General features: G+C 35.3%; 1 long non-coding RNA gene and 1 pseudogene across 4 annotated transcripts; one reads left to right on the top strand and one right to left on the bottom strand.

The window, feature by feature from the left end:
- Positions 1 to 12,443: 12,443 nt before the first annotated feature.
- Positions 12,444 to 15,421, bottom strand: LOC125205107 (choline monooxygenase, chloroplastic-like; annotated as a pseudogene).
- A 1,692-nt stretch (positions 15,422 to 17,113) lies between these two features.
- Positions 17,114 to 19,491, top strand: LOC125204913 (uncharacterized). 4 transcript variants are annotated; one of them, XR_007173664.2, is made up of 4 exons: positions 17,114 to 17,257; positions 17,335 to 17,700; positions 18,940 to 19,006; positions 19,172 to 19,371. It is a non-coding gene; the product is annotated as an uncharacterized LOC125204913 (long non-coding RNA). The 4 variants fall into 4 exon arrangements; XR_007173662.2 differs by having other exon boundaries at positions 17,125 to 17,257; positions 17,332 to 17,700; XR_016132546.1 differs by lacking the exon at positions 17,114 to 17,257 and having other exon boundaries at positions 17,264 to 18,812; positions 19,172 to 19,491.
- The last annotated feature ends 1,422 nt before the right edge of the window (positions 19,492 to 20,913 follow it).

Raw genomic sequence — 20,913 nt, 5'->3', positions numbered from 1 at the left:
ACAACAGGACTTGATAATTGAGTAATACTTGTAAGCTTCCCCTTTGCTTATTAGAACTTGAGAGTATCAATTGAATTATTTCGATAATGTGTAGCTAAACTAATTAAATTATTCCTATATAGTAGGGTGGTTTTTAGTGGTATGATTTCATGGTCATTGTATGAATTTAGTTATTTCATTTTGTAATGCATCTTGAATGGTGTAAACTTGCTTCTAGAGTAGTATGAAAATTCTAAAATTTTATCTTGTTGGGAGAGAAGTTGGAGGGTGGATTTATGTGTATAACTAAGTGTGTTTACTACGCATCTGTGGAAGTTTAATCGAAAAAATACTCTATAAAAACAATAATAAAAATAGAAGCTCAGCATGCTTCCTTCTTGTGAGTTGTGATAGACATTAAAGGGAAGATCTTTTTCTTATAAATCATGTTACTAAAAGAAAACTTTAGTTCATTATTCTAATGAGCTAACTAGGGGATCATGTCTTTCGGCATGAGTTGGAAAAGGAAGAGGAAGTGAGGCCTTCGATGCTATAAGACAAACATTAACTTCAAAGTTGGCGCTTGCCATGTTCTTCAGAGCTTTTTCTTTCTTCCGAACTAGAGCTCGAACATGAAGGTCTAGTTGATCTCCATATAAACCCTCTTGTTCCTCTACTAGCCTTTTCGCTGACACCATTGCCGATTCACTGCAATATTCCAAAGAAATAGATTTCAAAGTTGCTATTTCTCCAACTTCTGATGGGATCTCATTTAGTTGGCCTAAATTACGAAGATGAAGCTTCTGAAGAAATGGAAAGTAAGACTTATCCGACACTATCCAATCGTCTAGACCACCGCAATCCTCCAATCGTAGAAACATGAGGCTTGCGAATTGACCTTCAACTGTCTCCCACTTGCCTGTTTTAAAGAAGCCATTTTGCAATACAAACTTCTCGAGAAGGGGCAATGAACCGATTTTTTGCAACATGTCTTCCAATTCAGTATCGGGAGAGGCATCGACGAACAACTTTTTGAGGGAGAGTGGCAACCTAATCCTCTGCAAATAGTCATCACATCCATTTCTGGTGGTGCAGTGGAAGTTTTCCAATTTACTTAAACACTGAAGATAACTGAGACAGTTTTTGTAACACCCCGAATTTCCGAACCCTAATTTTAGAGCCCTAGAATTTATTTTTGATGCCGTGGAAGATGTGAATTATTTGATAAGTGAATTTATTACATGAGTTTATTTGATTGAGAATTTTGAAAAGTCAAATTTGTTGACCATTATGATGTGGCATATGTGATTAATTAATTTATGAGATGAATTATTTGATTGAGGGTGAGTGAGAATATTAGAGAAAATTTCCAAAAATACTAGCCACTATTATTTTGTGATTTTCGAAAATCACATGTAGAAGGAAAGGAGTTATTTTATTTGACTTCTTATTTGATTTCTTTCCATACCTAGAATTTAAATATTCTACCAAATCTTTCCATAGCTCAAAAGATTATGCCATATCTTATTTTAATTAAACAAACCCATGCCTTGTTTAAATAGGCATACTACACGCCTAATACCAATCTCAAGTTGAGAGATTTTTATTTTATTTATTTTGCTCCGTGATATTTTATTCTACTCCGGAAAAATACCAAACGAAATCTTGGCTAATTAAATAGCCTAATTTTCGAAAACTTCATGCCTTGTGACCTAGTCTATTTTTGTTAATTCTTCTTCCCTACTCCATAATATTTATTTATTTAATTGTGGAGAATAGAATCTTACCAAATATTCTAAAGATCTTATTGGACTCTATAAATAAGAGCCAAGACCCCAACCCTAGTTCATTATTTTCGCCCCCCCCCCCCTCATATTTTCGTCCCCCTCTCTTCTTCTTCATACTCTCTCAATTTTCTTCTACTTTACTCCATTAATCTTGCATCCCTTGAGAAGAAATTGAAGTTTGATCCAAGAATTCTTGAAGAACCAAGTCTTTACTTACTTTCTACCGATCGTTTTTCTCAAAAAGGTATTCTTATAATTATCTTCTTCTTCTACTTGATTCATCTTCTTTCTAACCGATTAATCGGTACTCTTGAACCCTCATGCATATTAATTAAGCGAGAGTGGGATAAAAGGGACATAGAAAATATGTATGCATGTGGTGTGTGTGTTATGCGTGTGTGTTATGTGTGCGTGTGTCGAATATGTGTGTGTGTTGTGTGTTGGTGAAATACTCATGCACGATATATATTAATGCTAGATCTAGATTTAATATGCGAGTAAACTATATATAGTGAACATGTTTATGTTTGGTCATATTAAGTTAAGTCGTTGGGAAAAGGGAAAAACGTCGAGACAGGCATGAATTAGGTTTTGAATTGTGAATTTGATTTGTATGTACCTATGTGATTTAAAAGGTGAAACCCCGGTTGCAAGGTCAGATAAAGGAAAAGAGAAACTTACTTGAAATCTAAGCAGTCGAGGTGGGCTTTATTCTTAAACTCTTTTATTTCTTGCAAAATATTGATTGGTGTCATAAGGGTGGTTTAACTGTTATGCCATGCCTATATTTGTTTTATTGCGATATTGTGCCTGAAGCCTAGTTTGTGAGTTCGCTCCATTGGGCCAAGGTTTTGGATATGTTATACGAATTCGGGTCTGAGTACGGGCCGCAAACCCTACCAGGCTGTGTACACGAGGGGATCGTGAGCCGTCCTTGCTAGTCGGCCGGTCTCGTGGGCGAAAAGTGTGGCCACACTTTCGTCGCACCTTGGATATGATTGTGATTGTGGAATTTGATGAGAAAATGGGAGATATTTGATTGGCCAATCTATGAAAATATTTTGTGACACTCGATGATATTTTATTTTGATAAATTGTAAAACTCGAGTTCACTTGGTAAGGGTGGCATAACTTATAAAATGTTTTGGCAACGAGCTCACTGAGTATTTCAAAATACTCAGCCCTGCATGTGTTTTCCTTATGTGCAGGTTGAATGACGACGAGCGGTGGCGGGTGTTGAGCATGATAATTAATTAAGATGGATGTTATGAATTTCAAGCGTAGTTGTGTCTTCATACATGGCTATTCTTTCTCTTGGTCGTTTGCCGCTGAGTTCTGATGCACCTTAGAGTTCGTCGTTTTTGGATATTTACATCTTTCCTTCGATTTGAGGCCATAGACTTTTTTTCTTGTGATTCTATCTTAAACATTATGTCGTACTCTTGAGAATTTGATCGTTATTTATGATACCCCTTTCTCTTTCTCATTCAAGCTTTTAGGCTAAGTTGTCGCTTTAAATACTCTGATAGTTCTTTTAAATCTCTTGGTCAAAATTCTTTAAATGAAACCCTAGCCTTGTTCATTTCTTCGAGTCTGGTTGGTAGCAGTTGCCGCATTTATTGTACCCTAGGAGAGCGGGCTGTTACAGTTTTCTCCCTGCATTTGTTGCACATTGTAGATTAGATGCAATTTCTTCACATTGGGAATTCTTTTAACCACCTCCTCATTCAAAAAACAAATTTAGAACTCCTTTGAGTGTGTGCAAATTCTCCATGATAACAATGCCATTGCCATCACTTGGAGGATCAGGGAGAATCAATCCTTTCTCATGAAACTCGAGATGTCGAAGTTGATGCAATTTCCAAATTTCGATTGGTGCAATAAGGTAACGCCAACAATGAGTAATCAACGTGTGAAGATTCCATAGTAGATCAATCGAAGTAGGGAATCTCTTTATGAACTCTAAAAGCAAGGTATCGCGAGTTCACCATTTCAAACACGTTGTCGAGGAAATAAGCACCACTCAGAGTATCTTCATCATATGCTTCCTCAACAATCTAAGATGGTGTGGGATTTGAAGTTCATCACGTAATAAGGAATGAGCATGCGACAAGGATTCCAAGAGTTCACTTATTAACACCACTGAAGTTAAGAGCAACCCGACTTCTGCTATTTAAGCATGGAGGATCGTTTCTTATGACATGATAAAACCTTTCCTTTTCGACTTCTTCCAAGCACAAATTTCGGTACAAATCATGAATTTTATAGTGCCTAACATTTCCAGTAGATCCCAACCTATCAACTAAAATGAGATTCCTATCAACCAACTCCTTAAAGTATTCTTGCGCAATTATTTCCAAACTTTTCCCACTACTTGGTTTTAAAATTCATTCAGAAATCCATAGCTTTTTGAGCATTGACACGCGAATACTACGATCTTCCTCAAAATTAGCCATATATAAAAAGCATGGCTTCAAATAATTTGACAGATAGATATAACTCATCCACAATATTTTCATGCAAGATTCATCATTACTTTTAATAACTGAATTTAAATCCTGCTCTATACAGAGTATTCTCTTGTGCGGTCAGACTTTGCCAAAAGTCCTCCTATCGTAATAATTGATAAAGGAAGTCCTTTACACTTTACTACAATAGCCTTCCCAACATTCTCTAACTCAAGAGGACAACTTTCTTTTTCAAACACAGTCTTACAAAGCAAATCCCAACTACTAGCTTCATCTAGAAATTCGATATCAACTCTATAAGATTCGTTCAACTGAGAGCTCAAGCTTGATAGCCTAGCTGTTATGATTATTCGACTCCCACATTTATGACTGGGAAAGAAAAATCTTATCTTTCTCCCACACCTCTGCACTCCACATATCATCAATTATTACAAGATACACCTCTTACCACATAAAAACTTGTGCAACTTTTCTCTCAATTGATATTCACTTAGATCACTGAGTTTTTCATTCTCATTCTGATCACGAGTGCCCAATTGCTTGAATATAAATTTCTCTAAGTGTTTCTATAACATTATAAGTTTGAGAAATTGTAGTCCAAGCACAGATATCAAAATGCTCCTTAACAGCTGCATTGTTAATACATTTATGGCTAGAGTGGTCTTACCAATTCCACCCATCCCCATAATTGGGATTATTTGGCAGCTGAGTTGGTTTAAAAGGTTTCTTCATTATAATCGTGTTGAGTATGGAGTCTAAAAGGTTTGGGCTGCCGTACAATTATATTTTAAGCCCATTATAATTGTGTTGAGTATTGAGTCTAAAAGGTTTTCAGTCCTAATCCACTCCCTCCGTCCCAAGGAAGATGACCCCTTCCTTGGGCGGCACGGGATTTTATGCAACTTTATTTTGTGTGTTAAGTGGAGAGAGTAAAGTAAGAGAGAGGGAATAAAGTAGAGATAAAAGGATTTCCATTTTAAGTAATGGGTCATCTTGATTGGGACAAACAAAAAAGGAAAGTGGGTCATCTTCAATGGGACGGAGGGAGTATTTATTTACAGACATAATTAGTTTAAAATTAATTACCACCATGAAATATCAAGAATCCCTCAATTCATAACAACATGCATAAGTTATTAGTTATTACACGTGAAATACTAAATTAATTTGGAAGGATGAAATACAAAATAGACTTGAAAAAGAATCAATTACATAAATTTTCTCAATTTCACCACACGTGCATGTTATTACTCATCACAAATGTAGCACACACAATATTTTGAGAACGAATCACCAGAATTAAGTGCAACATTTTATGAAAAAAATTCAACTTATAACACCACAGTATATTGCAAGTCTAAAATCGAGAGGCAAAAATTCACATGGATATATAGAGAAGATGGTGATACAACTATAACAAGAAAGAATATGCATACAACCCAGCACACGATAACTGCTTCAACTAAATCGAATAATCCACCGATCTGAAAACAACTTTCTTGACCGTTGCAAAACAGCTTTGTATATATCTCTTCAATCCTGCCACAATATCAACATAAAGAATTAATCAGATAAGAAGTTGCAGAATAAAAAATTATATAGCATTAATTAAGGTCGTAATCTTACTTGTTGTGGGCGGACTGAGATGGAATGTTTTTCAATAAAATCTTCGATGATACTCTAAACACTATTCACTTTAACTTTCAAACTATCACTCGAACATGAAGGTCTAGTTGATCTCCACATAAATCCTCTTGTTCCTCTACTATCTTTTTAGCCGACTCCACCACTGATTCACTGCAAAAACCCAATTCAATTGATTTCAACGATGCTATTTCTCCCACTTCTAATGGGATCTCCTTCAGTTGATTGAAACAATCAAGACAAAGCTCTTGAAGAACTGGAAAGTGGGATATGTATCTTCATCTTCTTTGTTTACATGTGATGAATTTTAGGGCACAATATTTCCTCCCAATACTTCAATTTTTTATCATTGGTATTTATTGCTGACTCACTTTAATAAGTATGATAGAAGAATGTTATTTTTTTTTTAAAAGCAAAGCGAATATCCTTTTCTCCCTTTTAAACTTAATTACAAACTCTTATTTTATTAAAAGGTTGAAAAAGGTTAAACTTCTCATATTACTAAGTTCACTTGGATTGAGGGAAGTAACATAGTAGTATAAAACAATGATGCTCAAGTTTTAGCATCGAGGGAAGAAGTTATCACAAATTTTCCAAAACTCACTATAAAATTTGTAATTTACTCAAACAAATTCCGTTGATCCTCAAACCAAATATGCCAACTCTTTTATAAGAGTATAAATTTATATGCAAAAGTGTTCGTCGTATATTTAACGTTTACCTAGATAACTGCGATCAACTAACTTTCTGATCAATCGTTTCTGATATAGTACTAATACTTACATAATTATTTTTTTTATACTTCTTTAGTTCCATTAGATTTTATTATCTTTATTATTTATTTCCATAGATTACAAAACCCATGTGGAACAATAATTGCAACCCATATTCAGAAGCGGGCTACACGGGCTAACCCGTTCGGGTCAGCGGGTTATGTGGGCTGGCCCGGGTGGGTTGCGGGTTAGCCCACGGGTTGAGCATTAATATAAAAATATAATTAAAATTTTTGGATTATATACTTATATGAAGTATATTTGGTAATATCAATATTAAATACAACATTGATACGAAGAATATAGAGTAATTATTATGTCTTCTCTCTCAAATTGAAAGTTAGGGTTATATGAATTGCATGATTTCCATTTAATTGTAGTCAGATTCATGTGTGTTATTAATTAAACGATATGTTTATCTATGTTATTTCAATTTTCAATTGCTATTATTTTCTTTCTCTTAATCACTTTGATATTATTTTACTATTTGCGACAATCTGCGTTTTAATAATTTAGAATTTCGGATTAGATAGAAAGTAGTAACATATAAGATTACTATTGACCCGAATAGCCCGTGGGTTAGCTCGAAACCCGAAGATTTAGGGTTAGGGCCGAAAATTCATAGCCCGAATAACCCGCACCCAAATAGCCCGACAACCCGAGTGGATTGGCCCGAACCCGAGTGGGTTAGCCCAATTGACATCCCTATGCAACATGTCTCAATATCAACATAACAAACTTGCATGTTTAGAAAGTACATAATTGTGAGTACTAAAAATAGAGAACATTCTTACATATCACCTGGAAGCTTTTATAAATTATAAAACTTATTTAAAATATAAATTGTCAGATATAGAAATCCTTAATTCTACAGTATATCGAATTAGATGTTAATGTAACCCGCAACCCGTGAATGACAAGGGAAAGGGAAAGCCTAATTCAAATAACAAGGAAAAGCTTAATTCAAATAACAAGAGTAGATATCTACAGCAGATGCATGTTTTCGAGCGGAGGAGGTGAGCATAATATATCAAATTATAATGAAAATCATACGGATTGAGCAGATTTACCACCAGCTGAAATTGAGTGAACAGGATGACGATGGAAGACATTACAAGTAACCACCTGCACTAGCTAGCTCCATACCATCGTTCATAGCATACATACAATAATAAGTGTAAATCGTGAGGGGCCCATTGGCCCCCCAGGCCTCATTGTGGCTTCGTCCGCGGTGAATGGTGATATCGTCGTCATCCACTAAAATCAAGTTTACACACGTGACATGCTCCTTTTTTTAAGTAAAAAAAAAGTTCAAGATATTCATTAGTTTTAATCTTGTTTAATGAGTGCTGATGATTTGGCTATATATAGAAAAATTTGAAACAACAACAAAATATGTCATTTCTTTGTTTTGTTGGTATTTGGTTCCCTATGAATTTTGATTTTCAAACCCACAAGATAGTAGTATATGATTTTGTTGTACCTCTTTTTTTAATGGCCAGTTTTTATATGTTTTTGTTGGGTCTTTGTTCTTGTATATTTTGAAGCTCAATTTGTTGGCTTCATTGACTTTACTTATTTACCAAGAATTTTAATTTTAATAATTCAGTGAAATCAGAGGAGTGCATTTCAGAAAAAAGTATGAACAGTTGGATTTAATTCATAGATCTGATGCTAAACTATAATATATATGTGGGCGAATGGCGATCATATTAATATGATTTCGATTTAACAAATGGATTATGCAAAAAGGAAAATAAAAAAAATAAATTCCAAACAATTTCAAGTTTTAACAATAATATAGGAGTATATTTTTATAACCTCAAAGTGTACATAAATATAATATTCTACTGCAATCACCACTACTTAATTATTAGGGTATCGGTAACAGGGGACGAAAAATTTCTCTTATTTTTAGCCACAATTCATTTTTTCTTGCTAAATCATCAACTAATAGTATGTAATAAGATCCGTCTTATTTTTCGGTCACAACTTAAATCATCAATTTTATCGTTTATTATTTATGTTTGCTTTAAATTTTGAATCCTAATTTTAATGTTTTTCAAGTAAATGGTTAATTTATTTTGTTGTATTTGAGTGTTTATCAGGAACAACCGGGATATGTGGAGAAACTGCTGAATTTACGAATTGCAGCTTGTTTTGAGTCCCTAGATTCTGCGAAAGCTCTTGTGCTCTAAGAGAAGCCAAACACGAAGACATAGAATTGCGTAAGAACATTAATGACATTATCGAGAGAATATGTCGTTATGATAGCATAAAGAAGTATGTTGGAAAGAGTAGCGATGCAATTGAGCTGCTTGTCGATGCCACTAGAAGTGGATCTGGGAGTCGGGAGCTGAGGATGGTTTAGGGTTTAGGGTTTAGGATGGTCGCTGTTAAAGTGCTTGGGGAATTGGCCACACTCGACTCCGCCAACCGACTCATTGGAAAATGTGGTGCCATTGAGCACCTCATGGATCTATGTCAAAGTCGTAATGAACTGGAAGCGGCAGAGGTTGCAGTGTGATTCGTAGACTGTGTACTATCCCGAGTAATACAGATGTTCTTAGAATGTCTTTCTACAAACGTAGAGCGAAACATGAGCTCGATGTAGTCCCTTGGTTGTTTACTACCATAGGTTTTACTACTACCGATTAGTGATGTGAATCAAATGATACTAATTATACTCCAAGTTTTCTCCTATTTTGTATATTTAAATCATCTATCAATTGATCATTAATGTTTGATTATTATATATTAGTTGATAGATGTACATGTGGAGTAGGGCCTGATTGAAACTGTTCGTTGCCTATCAAGATGGTGTCCAAATTCTTTTATCGTACCACCATTATCTTCGTCTTTGAAATAGCTTCACGTGGGTATATGCACGCCTCAATCGGAGTTCGGATGAAGAAGTTATGGGCATTTGACGAAGGTTGCGCGAAGCAGTCAAAACCGGCAAAAACGCCCGGGGACAGTGAAAACGCCCGGGTGAGCATCAAAAACGCCCGGGTTGGCACCATTTTGCCCGGTCGGGCGTGTTTCTCGAAAACTGCCGAATTTTAGGTTTCAAATTGGTTTCTTGGGCGGTTTTGGAGGATTGAGAGAGACTTCCTGGGACGAAAAGTGAGAGGGGAAAAGAGAGAAAGAGAGGAGGAAGAAGAGAAGGAAGAAATTCCAGCCAACATTCCGACTATCCGTCTCCAAATCTCAATTCCACTCAACGAGAGCATGCTTCCTATGGTTTTCATCGTGATGTTTATCATGTGTTTAGGCTAAACTCTCAATGTTGCTCCAAGTTGTAATTTAGGCTTGTGTGAATGTATCTACACCTTTGAATTCACATTTTGACATCGTTGATGTGTTTAATGTTAGATTCTATCACTTTAGAGGCCTCTATCGTTATAGATGTTTAATCCTTGTTTATCGTCTCTTTAACATAGACTTGGATGGACTAATCAATTGATGTGTTGTTGAATTTGAATTGTTCAGAGGATAATTTGAAAACGGATTAGGTAAGTTTATATAGTAGATGTTTATGTCTTCCGCGCTTCCGCAGGAGTTTATAAACATTGAAAATTAGTTCATGGAACAAGTGTTCAGCTGACTGTGAACTATACGTCGCAAACATGTTCAGTGCAAGCGATTAGGTTGATGAATTAATCCCAAAATTTGTGCTTTTGATAGATGTAGAAATATGCAAGTCTATTGAGCAACTTGGAGTGACATGCTTTTCCGTTTGAGAAATCCATCTTTTGTTAATCTTTTATTTTCGTTTGTCTGAATCTTTCAAAACCAAAAAAATCAAATCCTTATGTTTCATCTTTTTAACTTCATAAGTTTTAAACAATCTTCTACCTCCCTGTGGATCGACACTTGAAATACTACTAACGACGTTGTAATCTTGCAGTATCGTAGTATTATTAGAGTTAATTAATTAAACTTGATATCTTGTGTGAACTGAATCGAATACTCTAAAATACGCATCAATCAGCACATTAAGAGGCAATATATGTCTATCCTGCACACGATCCTACTTGATGACAAGGGGACGGACAAGGGGAGGGCGATACGCACAGAGGAAATGACGTACGGTTTTCTGCACACCTCTCGCAACGAGGAAATTATTCCAACCAACTTATGGCTCAACTAATTTTAGATTTGTTGAGATAATTACGTTGGGTATGAGAAGATTTTTTTTCTTTTTTATCAATTGAAAAATTCATACAAATGAAGATTCTCAATTATTTTGTCATCTTTACCACTGATCAAACAAGCTAATTATTCATGTGTTGTATTGTGATGACATTAGTAGGTAAGATGACGTGTCTATAAAATCTTGCGTGGTTATTGAGTGACTGCTGACTAGTTAAAATTAACTTAGGCCAATTTACCGGAAAAATCATGAACTTTGCCACTTTTTCAATATTTCCCATTAACTTCAAACGTAGCACAGAAAGTCGTGAACTTATAAAATATGCGTAATTTTCTCATTACGGCTATTCCGCCCATTAGTAAAATATGACTTGAAATTTGCACGGTACCCGACCAATTTGCCGTAGATCAGGTACCGTGCGAATTTCAAGCCTTTTTTTTACTCAACTTTGCTACTACACATCAATTACTATTACTGCTAAATTTTTGCATAGTTAAATGGAAAGATAAGCGTGGTGGGATGAGAATATAAGGTAATTAACTTATATTCAAACTCAATCATAAAAAAAGGAAATAAAAACGACTACTCTAGCTTTAGGAAAAGGAAAGAAAATTTAACCAATGAAACTTGCTATGACTTCGTTAACTATATATAGATATGTAAGCTATAGTCTTTCATGAATTAGAAATTTAAAATGGAGTAAAAGCCTAGTGATGCTTTGATAAAACAACCGCAACATCGAGAGTGGAGTTACGAAATTCGTCAAGAGCAAGATAAGCGCAGATCTTTCTACAAAGTCATCATTAATACTCTCGGAAATCTAAGGAGTTTGAGTTGTTTGCCTATGGTGGAGAGAGATTATAGGCGTCATATGGAATTCACCGATGCAGACAAGTGGAATACAGATTAAATACACTTAATCACGGGGTCCAATGATGATAAGTGGGAAGATTGTATTTTGTACTATTTGAAAAATCTCAAAAAATGGTTTGATCATATCGAGGCAGATTTTAAAAGTATTTTCGGTTCAATCAATGAAGGTGTCAAATCACTTCACTATCATGGGAATCTAAATGAAGGAATTGTTATCAGCAAAAATGCAAAGTCCGCGAAGGGGCGGTTGTTCAAAATGGAAGAGCATAAATTTGCACAATCGGCACGGAGAAACGACGTCAGTAATCTCATTAAGTTAATTCGGAAGGCATTACGATATCCGTTTGATCTAGCAACTTCCTTCTAATTAGAGTCCGGGGTTCAAAATTACGTCACGTCTAAGATACTTGAATTATCTCTACGTTAACTGCAAGATAGGGTTTCAAATAATATGAATCTTAACTCTCGACGTGCACAATGGGATTTAAATCCAATGATATTATGGGATGATGAAAAGATGGTAAAGTTCTTGATGGCGATGCATTGGGTACTTTATAGAGGCGAGTACGAACATGCCCGCACCATTGTTAAAGATGCCTTTGTGAGTGTTGATTAGGGTGAACGAGTGCAGCAAAAAATATTCCGAATTCTGATTCGTTGAGCAAAACAATGATGCGATGGAGAAAATTGGCAAACTAGGTTTCTAGATAAACTGCATGGTACACATGATATCAATAGAGGTATAATACTATCATCAATATTTCTACACGTAATAACTATTATTATGTATGGAGAGATTTTGATGCAGTAGACAATGGAAGTGGTGCATAGCCATCTCAGTAGATGGACTATATCACCCCGTGGCGTATGCCGGAGACTCCAGCCCTTGTTGGACACCGCTGCATAGTGTTATGTCTTCGTCCTGCATCATCGTCATCATCATCATCATCGTCACTTTTTATCAACCCTTTCTCTCAACAAAAATGAAAGAAATAAAACGAAGATGAAAAAATAGAATCCAACATTCTAATATGAGTTGTTGCTAAAAAAGCAGCGTACCTGCACTCTTTCACTGTGTCTCGTAAGCTCTCTTCGACGAAAGCGTTATCACCCTAAATACCATAGTATAATAGTATAGAAGCTTACATATGCTGCTAAATAACAAGATCTTAATCTAATAGTAATAGTTTGTTCAATCTAATGCATGGTTGATCCAGTTTAAATATAACAAGTACTACATACCGCAAGAGAAGCATCTAAGAAGTAGTCGAAAATCACTTGGCATTTCCGAGGCCTCAATGGTAGTACGAGATTAGTGTACATCCAAGCCCCATACCTGAGTTTTAGACGAGACTAATGATTAATTTAACTAACACACAAAAGATTATTGACAATGATCACATGCATTTACCAATCAATTCCAACAAAAAATAATGAAATAGTTAACCTATTAATCATGAAGTTTGGATAAACAAATGCATAAAAAGCTTTTTCCCCAATCTTTCATTTTCTTCTTGCGAGTCCTTGGTAATGCCGACACAACTTTGGGCGCTGACTTTTTCATACATCTTGATGATAGAGGAGAGCGTCCATGAATGAATGATAGAGGCACAAATGAATAGCGTAAAAGGTAAATTAAACTTGATCCTGACGATATGATTATTTTGTTTGTTAAAAGGATTTCAAGGAAGGGCAAGATTTGAAATTTTAGAGCGATATTGAGAAGATCAATGGCCTTAAAATCCAAATTCATGATATAGGTGAACATATAAAAGAGAAATTCATAGATTACATGAAATGGTTTTGTTGATTTGACGTACTTTGGTAGAATATGAGTCAAGCTGGAGACCAGATGCAAGACCTTTATGTGCATATGGCACGTGATAACCACCATCTAAATAGTTGTCGCAGAAAACCTGTAGAAGAAATGACACAATATTGTTTTTCTTACGTGGTAACAAAATTACACAGGATAAATATAGATCTTGACATAACTCGGATAAATCTATATAGAATGTGCTACCATACCTTACAATTGCAGTCAAGCGTGTATGTACATCGGCAAACATATTTCAATGACATATCAACTCCATTGGCACTCAGTTGCTCTGCTGCATCGCCTAGCCATTCACTGCGTACACCCTCCGAATCAGGTCATAACAAAAAACAAGATTATGGAATGAAGTGAATAAAAAAAGAGGTTCATGTTGCATATTACATCGGCCTTGAAGGTCTCGATTTCAGTTATATTTGTTGGCTTTAGAAGCGCTCCATCCAACCCTAGAAGATAAAAGAATGAGAACTAAGGAAATGAAAATAATCGGTTATGTTATTTATTAGAGCATACTGCATATGAAGTATATGTAGATATCCTAAACAGATCCTTGGCCAATTCCTTTTAAGTCACAATTAACCTTTGTACCCCGGGAAACTCACATGATATGGACATGCAAAACAATATGTTTTCCCTGCTTATGCAACAAGTATAGATGCATGATGGCGGCACACATTGTGGAAAGCATGCAGCATGCCCTTTTCATCTCGAGACACAATGTATTCGACGTTCCCCAATCTGTTGTAATCGGTACATAGATACCTTTATAACATGGTTATATGAAAATGTTTAATAAATGATTTATACATGCTTGAACGAGTTTTCATTGTAGTACGGTACCTGCAGTAAAATAAAATAAACACAAGGCCATGTGATCTGTTTAGTATAATCCTAAGAATTTGAGAAAAAAAATACAAAAGTATCACATACAAAAGGGAAGATAGTAAAAGCAAGACAGTGTCACATCAATCTCGACATAAACAAAAGTATCCTACATTTGTCTACAGAGGAATGCCAAAGTGAATTGTAATCCTATAAAGTCGTCTGTTGGTGCATGGTTCTAAAGTGGAGTAATTACTAGAAAGGGATTTTTGTTGCAATCCCAAGCAAGGTTTCATTAGCAAGCCTTGTACCAAAAATAAACATTTGTCATAAGTTTTGTTATGTTTAACACTTTAACTATCATGTCAAATAAATCATGCATAACAAGATGTACATGTATAACCACATAGCTTTGTATAACACATTCACTTATGCAAGAAGAACAAGAAAGCATCAGCTTGCCATCCAGTGTAGAAGACTCGAATAAGCTCAAAACCATAGAAAGCTACTTGGTGGGGTGAGTGCTTCGTCTATCGTAGTCCGAATCGGAGCAACGACCATACTCCTCTCCCTTCCGTCAACAAAATCCCTCAATCAATTTCTCGATCCAGCATCGATTTGATACCAGAATTCCACTTCAATTCTTCCTCCGCCAGCCATCTGATGAACAATTTGACACCACTAGCTTAGACCCCGTGCTCCGGCGGTCGAATCCCCTCAATCAATTCAGCGATCTCGTGTCGATTGCCGGAATTGCAAATACAAATCTCACCCTTCAATCAATCGCACTCGTCCTAACTATTTGGTCACCTCAATTGATGACATGACACCTTCGGAAATCCCGCGACGGAGCTGGCGGGAACCCTCGCCATACCCTGCCGGAATTCTGGTGCGCTCAAACACTACTAAACACTCGCTTCTACGTACATGCAACCTACGGTCACACACGGAACATCAGCATCAAGGAAAAGCCATGTATGACGGTGGCGCCACCACCTATAAACCCTACCTGTGGTGTCGTCGTCTACACTCGCACTCAACTTAGCTACTACACATGAATTACCATTACTGCCATAATTTTGCATAATTAAATGGAAAGAGAAGTGCGGTGGGATGGGAATATAATGTAATTAACTTATATTCAAACTCAATATTCAGAAAAGGAAATAAAAACGGCTACTCTAGCTTTGAAAAAGGAAAGAAAATTTAAACAAGGAAACTTGCTACTGGATAAGGAAACTTGCTATGACTTCGTTACTTATATATAGATATATAGATACGTAAGCTATAGTATTTCATGAATTAGAAATTTAAAATGGTATACAAGCCTAGTGATGCTTTGATAAAATAGCCGCAACATCGAGAGCGGAGTTACAAAATTCGTTAAGAGCAAGATAAGTGCAGATCTTTCTACAAAATCATCATTAATATTCTCGGAAATCTAAAGAGTTTGAGTTGCTTGCATTGGTGGAGAGAGATTATAGGCGTCATAAGGAATTCTCCGATGTAGACAAGTGGAATACCTTGGAGATTAAATATTTCGACGAGGCTACATCTGGTGGGCTAGTGGAGGATATTAGTGTCACTTTGGATCAGTGGCTATACACTACGTTAATCAATGGGTCCAATGATGATAAGAGTGAAGATTGAACAATTAGTTTCTTTTTTTTCATAGAAATTGAGATTGAGCGGTTATTTATGAAGCAAAAGTGTTTTCCATTTACTTAATTATTGGTTTCAATCAGTTCTCTTTCAAAATTAAAATTAGGGTATTCAATGAAAATAAATTGTAATTTGTAGTATTCTTAAGTTTTTCTTTGTTTCTTGCCTAGTGTATTTATAATGAATTCTGAGTGTGTGAAATGATTTAGATGGTTTAATTTAGACAAGCAAAGTCTAACTTTTCTACTTCTCAAATTGTCCAAAGTAATACAACCCACTTATATATATATATAGGCATTCTTCCTATTTTCTAAAATTTTCTACTGTATTATTTTTTATTCTACACATTTAGATATTTTATTACTCTTACATAATATTGATATCTAGAGAATTCTATATGATTCCATATCTACTAGTACATAACTATGCATAACATCTAGATTTAAATAATATTTTTAGATAACAAGATTGTTTAAGTAAAAGAAAATTTTAAGATAAATTTAAATTAGAAGAAGGATTATTATTAAGGACATAATTAACCACATATAACTCCCTATTAGTTTGTACAATTCAATCCCACTACCTCCTAATTCGTTATTAGTATGGTATTTCAATAGAAAATTTTCTCCACATTCATAAATTACTGAAACGTCTCTGTAATTCAAAACCAAAAGACTTGGGTAATTAGAATAAGGCTGATAACCTTGACTTTCACAAAACAAACATTAATATAATTCCAACCAATAGTATTAGTGTACAGAACTTACCACTTAAAAATCGTTACATAATATAATTCCAACCAATATAATTCCACTATTGTACAGAACTTACCACTTAAAAATCGTTACATAATATAATTCCAACCAATGGTTTCATTATATGTTGCTGATTTGAATACGCCAAATTCATAATAGCATTTCCAAACATAAGTCAAACTGGTCTTAGATTTGGTTGCGTCTAGGTTTGGTATGCTTGATTCGTACAAGCATGTCTCTATAATAGAATGAGCATCTTTCTTTATTAATAATATAATAATATTTTATCTTTCTATTTTTTATTTGACAGAGAAAGTAATATTCTATTTTATTAACTATAAAATTGAGAATGTAGTTTTGTCTCATTTTGGATTGATTTAAATATTTCTTGTTTTATTTGTATGCTGCCGGCTGCCGGTACTATATTTTGTACCTACGTTTATTTTCTTATTTATAGATAGTTCAGGCTTAGTTTCCATTTTCTGCAAATGATTTATAATTAAGGTAAGCGCTCTTCTCGTTCCATTTAAATTATTTAATCATGCAATTATTTGGTAGTAATAGTAATTGATGTGTAGTAGCTAAGTTCGAGTGCTAGGTTGCATGTATGCATAAGCGAGTGCGATTGAGTGAAGGGAAAGATTTGCTTTGCGATTCCGGCAATCGGCGCGGGATCGCTGAATTGACTGAGGGGATTGAACCGCCGGAGCTCGTGGTCTGAGCTCGTGGTGTCAAATTGCCCATCAGAAGGCCGGCGGAGGCGGAATTGAAGTGGAAAGGTGGCGCGGCGGAGCTAGGGTTCTGCAGTGTTTGATTCGAATTCTGGTATCAAATCGACGCTGGATCGAGAAATTGATTGAGGGGTTTTGTTGACAGAATCGAGAGGAGTATGGCCGTGGCTCCGATTCAGACTACGATAGCCGGAGTTGCAATGTCGCCGGCGACGGGTTAGTGACTGGGGTTAGAGATAGCTTTTCATGCAATTTTGACTGCAATTGGGAATTTTGATCGATGCAAGGTCCTATTTTGATTTGAGTTTAGCATATCATTTAGCTCTTCAACTTTTATGAAGTTAATAAATTATTTCTATTAAATGTATAGTCTACCTTAATCCTTATCCTCAATATCATAATCACCTCTAGTGCACTGCAAATGTTACTAAATTGCACTCTGACTATCAAACTCGTATAAATTACAATTTCACCACTCAATTTGTGTCAGTTGCATGAAGGCCCTTCAAATATTGCATAATTATGTAATAAGCTGTAAAATTCTATGAATGGACGGCTTTAGAAACCTTCTGCTGAATTGCAATTTGATAACATCTCAAACAAACCTTCAGCATTCAATTTATCAAGTGAGGCTGTTTTATTTCTGTGGTGTGGTCAAACATGATTATTAACATAGAAATCCTTATGTACTGTATTATTTTTACATATTTATCAGTATAACTGTAATGTAGAAGGTTGATTTGTACTAGTATTTCTCTCTTATAATTGCTCTTGGTCTTGGTGCCAAACTGCTGTGCCTACAAAGATAAAAAGCCTGCACAAAGATGCATTAACTTGGTGCCCAAGAATACTTGGAGCACAAGTTTTGTAATACCTATATAAGGGTGTTATATTATTGAAGAAAAAAATCAAGCCCATCTATCAAAATTCTTCGATGTTCTTTAATTTTAGTATTTACATTTCCGCATTTCAATTTGGGTTCATAGAAACGTCCTCACCATTCCAAATCAGCCACCATACCAATCATGTCATTCAAATCTTCAGTAGGAACTTCAATGTCCAAAGGAACCTTTGACATATTTCTATGGAAAATCAGAATGCATAAGTCGAGATACATTTCCTAATCAGCCTATAGCCCGTAGAAATATGTCAAAGGTGCCTTTCCACGTTGAGGGTCCTACTAAAAATTTGAATGGAGTGATCGGTGTGGTGGCTGATAAGGCTGTTGAGGCAGCTCCAGTGATGAATGAACTGGCCAATGCAGCAGCAGGTTCAGTCAGTAATATGAACATAATTGGATATATGCACTCTTGCACTGGTTTAGAATGGTGAGGATGTTTCTCTAAGACAAAATCATCTGCTTTACATGAACCTAACTTCTTATTTTAAAGCTCAATGTTATAGTAAATTGTTGATTGTGATTGGTAAAGTCAATCTCATTGGGATTTTTGTTAGGTGGGCATCAATTGTAGCGGTGACTTCAAGTACATCGTCTTCAATATTTTTCCCACGATGCCAAACGGTAAGTTCTCTACCCGATTTCTATGTTGTGAATATGAATATCCTCAACATATGTATATTACTATAATATTTCTAGATTATTATGCCAATAAATTGATGTTTTGGATATAGTATCTTGATGCAACTACTTGTCTCGTGACCACAATTGTTTCGTACCGTTTTGCAGTCGATACAACGAAGCACGTTCAGTTAAGGAATCCATACCTATCATCATCGTATGAGCTTTAGGCGTTTGCTCATAATTTTACTGTTACTGTCGCAATTTGTTCATCCATCCTTCTACCATTGCCTTGAGGCGTTGATCTTGTAGCTAGCAACTCATAACCAGTTATTGTTTTTTTGACAGAGTGATATTTTAGAAGACAAGGGTGATATTGAAGATTTTATTAAAAAAAAAAAAAGAAAAACAAATATCGCTTGTGTGGGGCTCAAGCCCCTTCCACGCCACTTCATAACTTTAATTTTGCTTTGATGTTCATTGGTTCATCCTTTTTTTGTCTCACATCTCCAAGACTACAACAAAAAGAACTAAGTAGTTACTTAAAATTGGATATTCACAATATTTACATGTCTCATATCACCAAACATACTTCGCTTCTTAATTTAAGATACAGTATATTTTTAGTATTTGAATAGAGAATTTATGGTAAAAAATTCAAAAAAAAAAAAAAATTGGAAACCAAAAATATCTCTAAGAAATGCTCAAAATCATGTGATATAAAAACATATTTTTCACACACATTATTATCATACAAGGATAACATGCATCTCATATGTAATTTCATATTATATCGTATTTGTTGACCCTTTCCAATAATCTAATGTTGCGGAGATATGCCTAATTTGTAGTACTCCCTAAAGTATGATCCCCACTCTGTCTCTCTTTTTTAAATTTATTTTTAAATTTATGTTCATTTAACCATAAAAAAATAATAGTAGATTATTATTATTATAGAGAGAGTGGTTGGTTCACAACTAAAACTAAAGTTATAACTATGGTATGTTTGGTCAGCTCTTTCAACAAGTAAGAAATATGGAATCATACTTGGACTTGGAATACCAGGACTGCTATGTATTATGGGGATCACATGCTATGCGTGCGGCTTGATTCAGCCTTCCAACCTCCGGTACCGCCTCGAGTCTGAACTCCCGATGACAATCTCCGACCAAAGGCCGGTGATAAGGTCGGCGAGCGGCCGGGACGGGCCCACCATACAGTCGTACCCAACGATGGTCCTAGGAGAGAGCCGTAGGCTTCCCAAAGCGAGCGATGTTTGTTGTCCGATTTGCTTGTCTGATTACCAACCAAAGGAGACTCTATAAAGAGTATTCCGGAATGCAACCACTATTTCCATGCAGAATGTGTAGACGAGTGGCTTAAGCTCAACGGCTCTTGTCCTGTGTGTAGGACTAGGAATTAACCCTTCTTGAAATATATTCACGTGAATATTGAAAATATGAAGTGAAAAAAATACTAGTATATGAAGTATGATCCAACACTCCAAACTAAGTTTTATCTTAAACCAACAAAAAAATTGTAGAATTTCTATAAGAATTTATTTTCAGGCAATTTTTATTTATTGATGAAGCATTTTTAGCTAAAATTCAACTTAATTTGAAGATTCCTTAAAAAAAAAAACAAATATCGGTTGTGTGGGGCTCAAGCCCCCTCCACATCACTTCATAACTTTTATTTTGTTTTGATGTTCCTTGATTCATGCTCTTTTTAATGTATGCCTTGCTTTATAACATATAGCAACATTTAATTTATTATTTTGCATAACGTAGAGTGATGAATTAAACCCACAAAAATATCTATAGTAGAAATGGTCTAAATCATGTGATATAAAAACATATTTTCACACACATTATTATCATACAAGGATAACATCCAACTCATATGTTACT

The sequence above is a fragment of the Salvia hispanica genome, chromosome 6 (assembly GCF_029641045.1).
Source record: "Salvia hispanica isolate PSC_SH4W2 chromosome 6, Shi_PSC_v1, whole genome shotgun sequence".
Classification (NCBI taxonomy): Eukaryota; Viridiplantae; Streptophyta; class Magnoliopsida; order Lamiales; family Lamiaceae; genus Salvia; species Salvia hispanica.
Note: the sequence above shows the minus strand (reverse complement) of the source record. Positions and strands in the feature narration are given on the sequence as shown.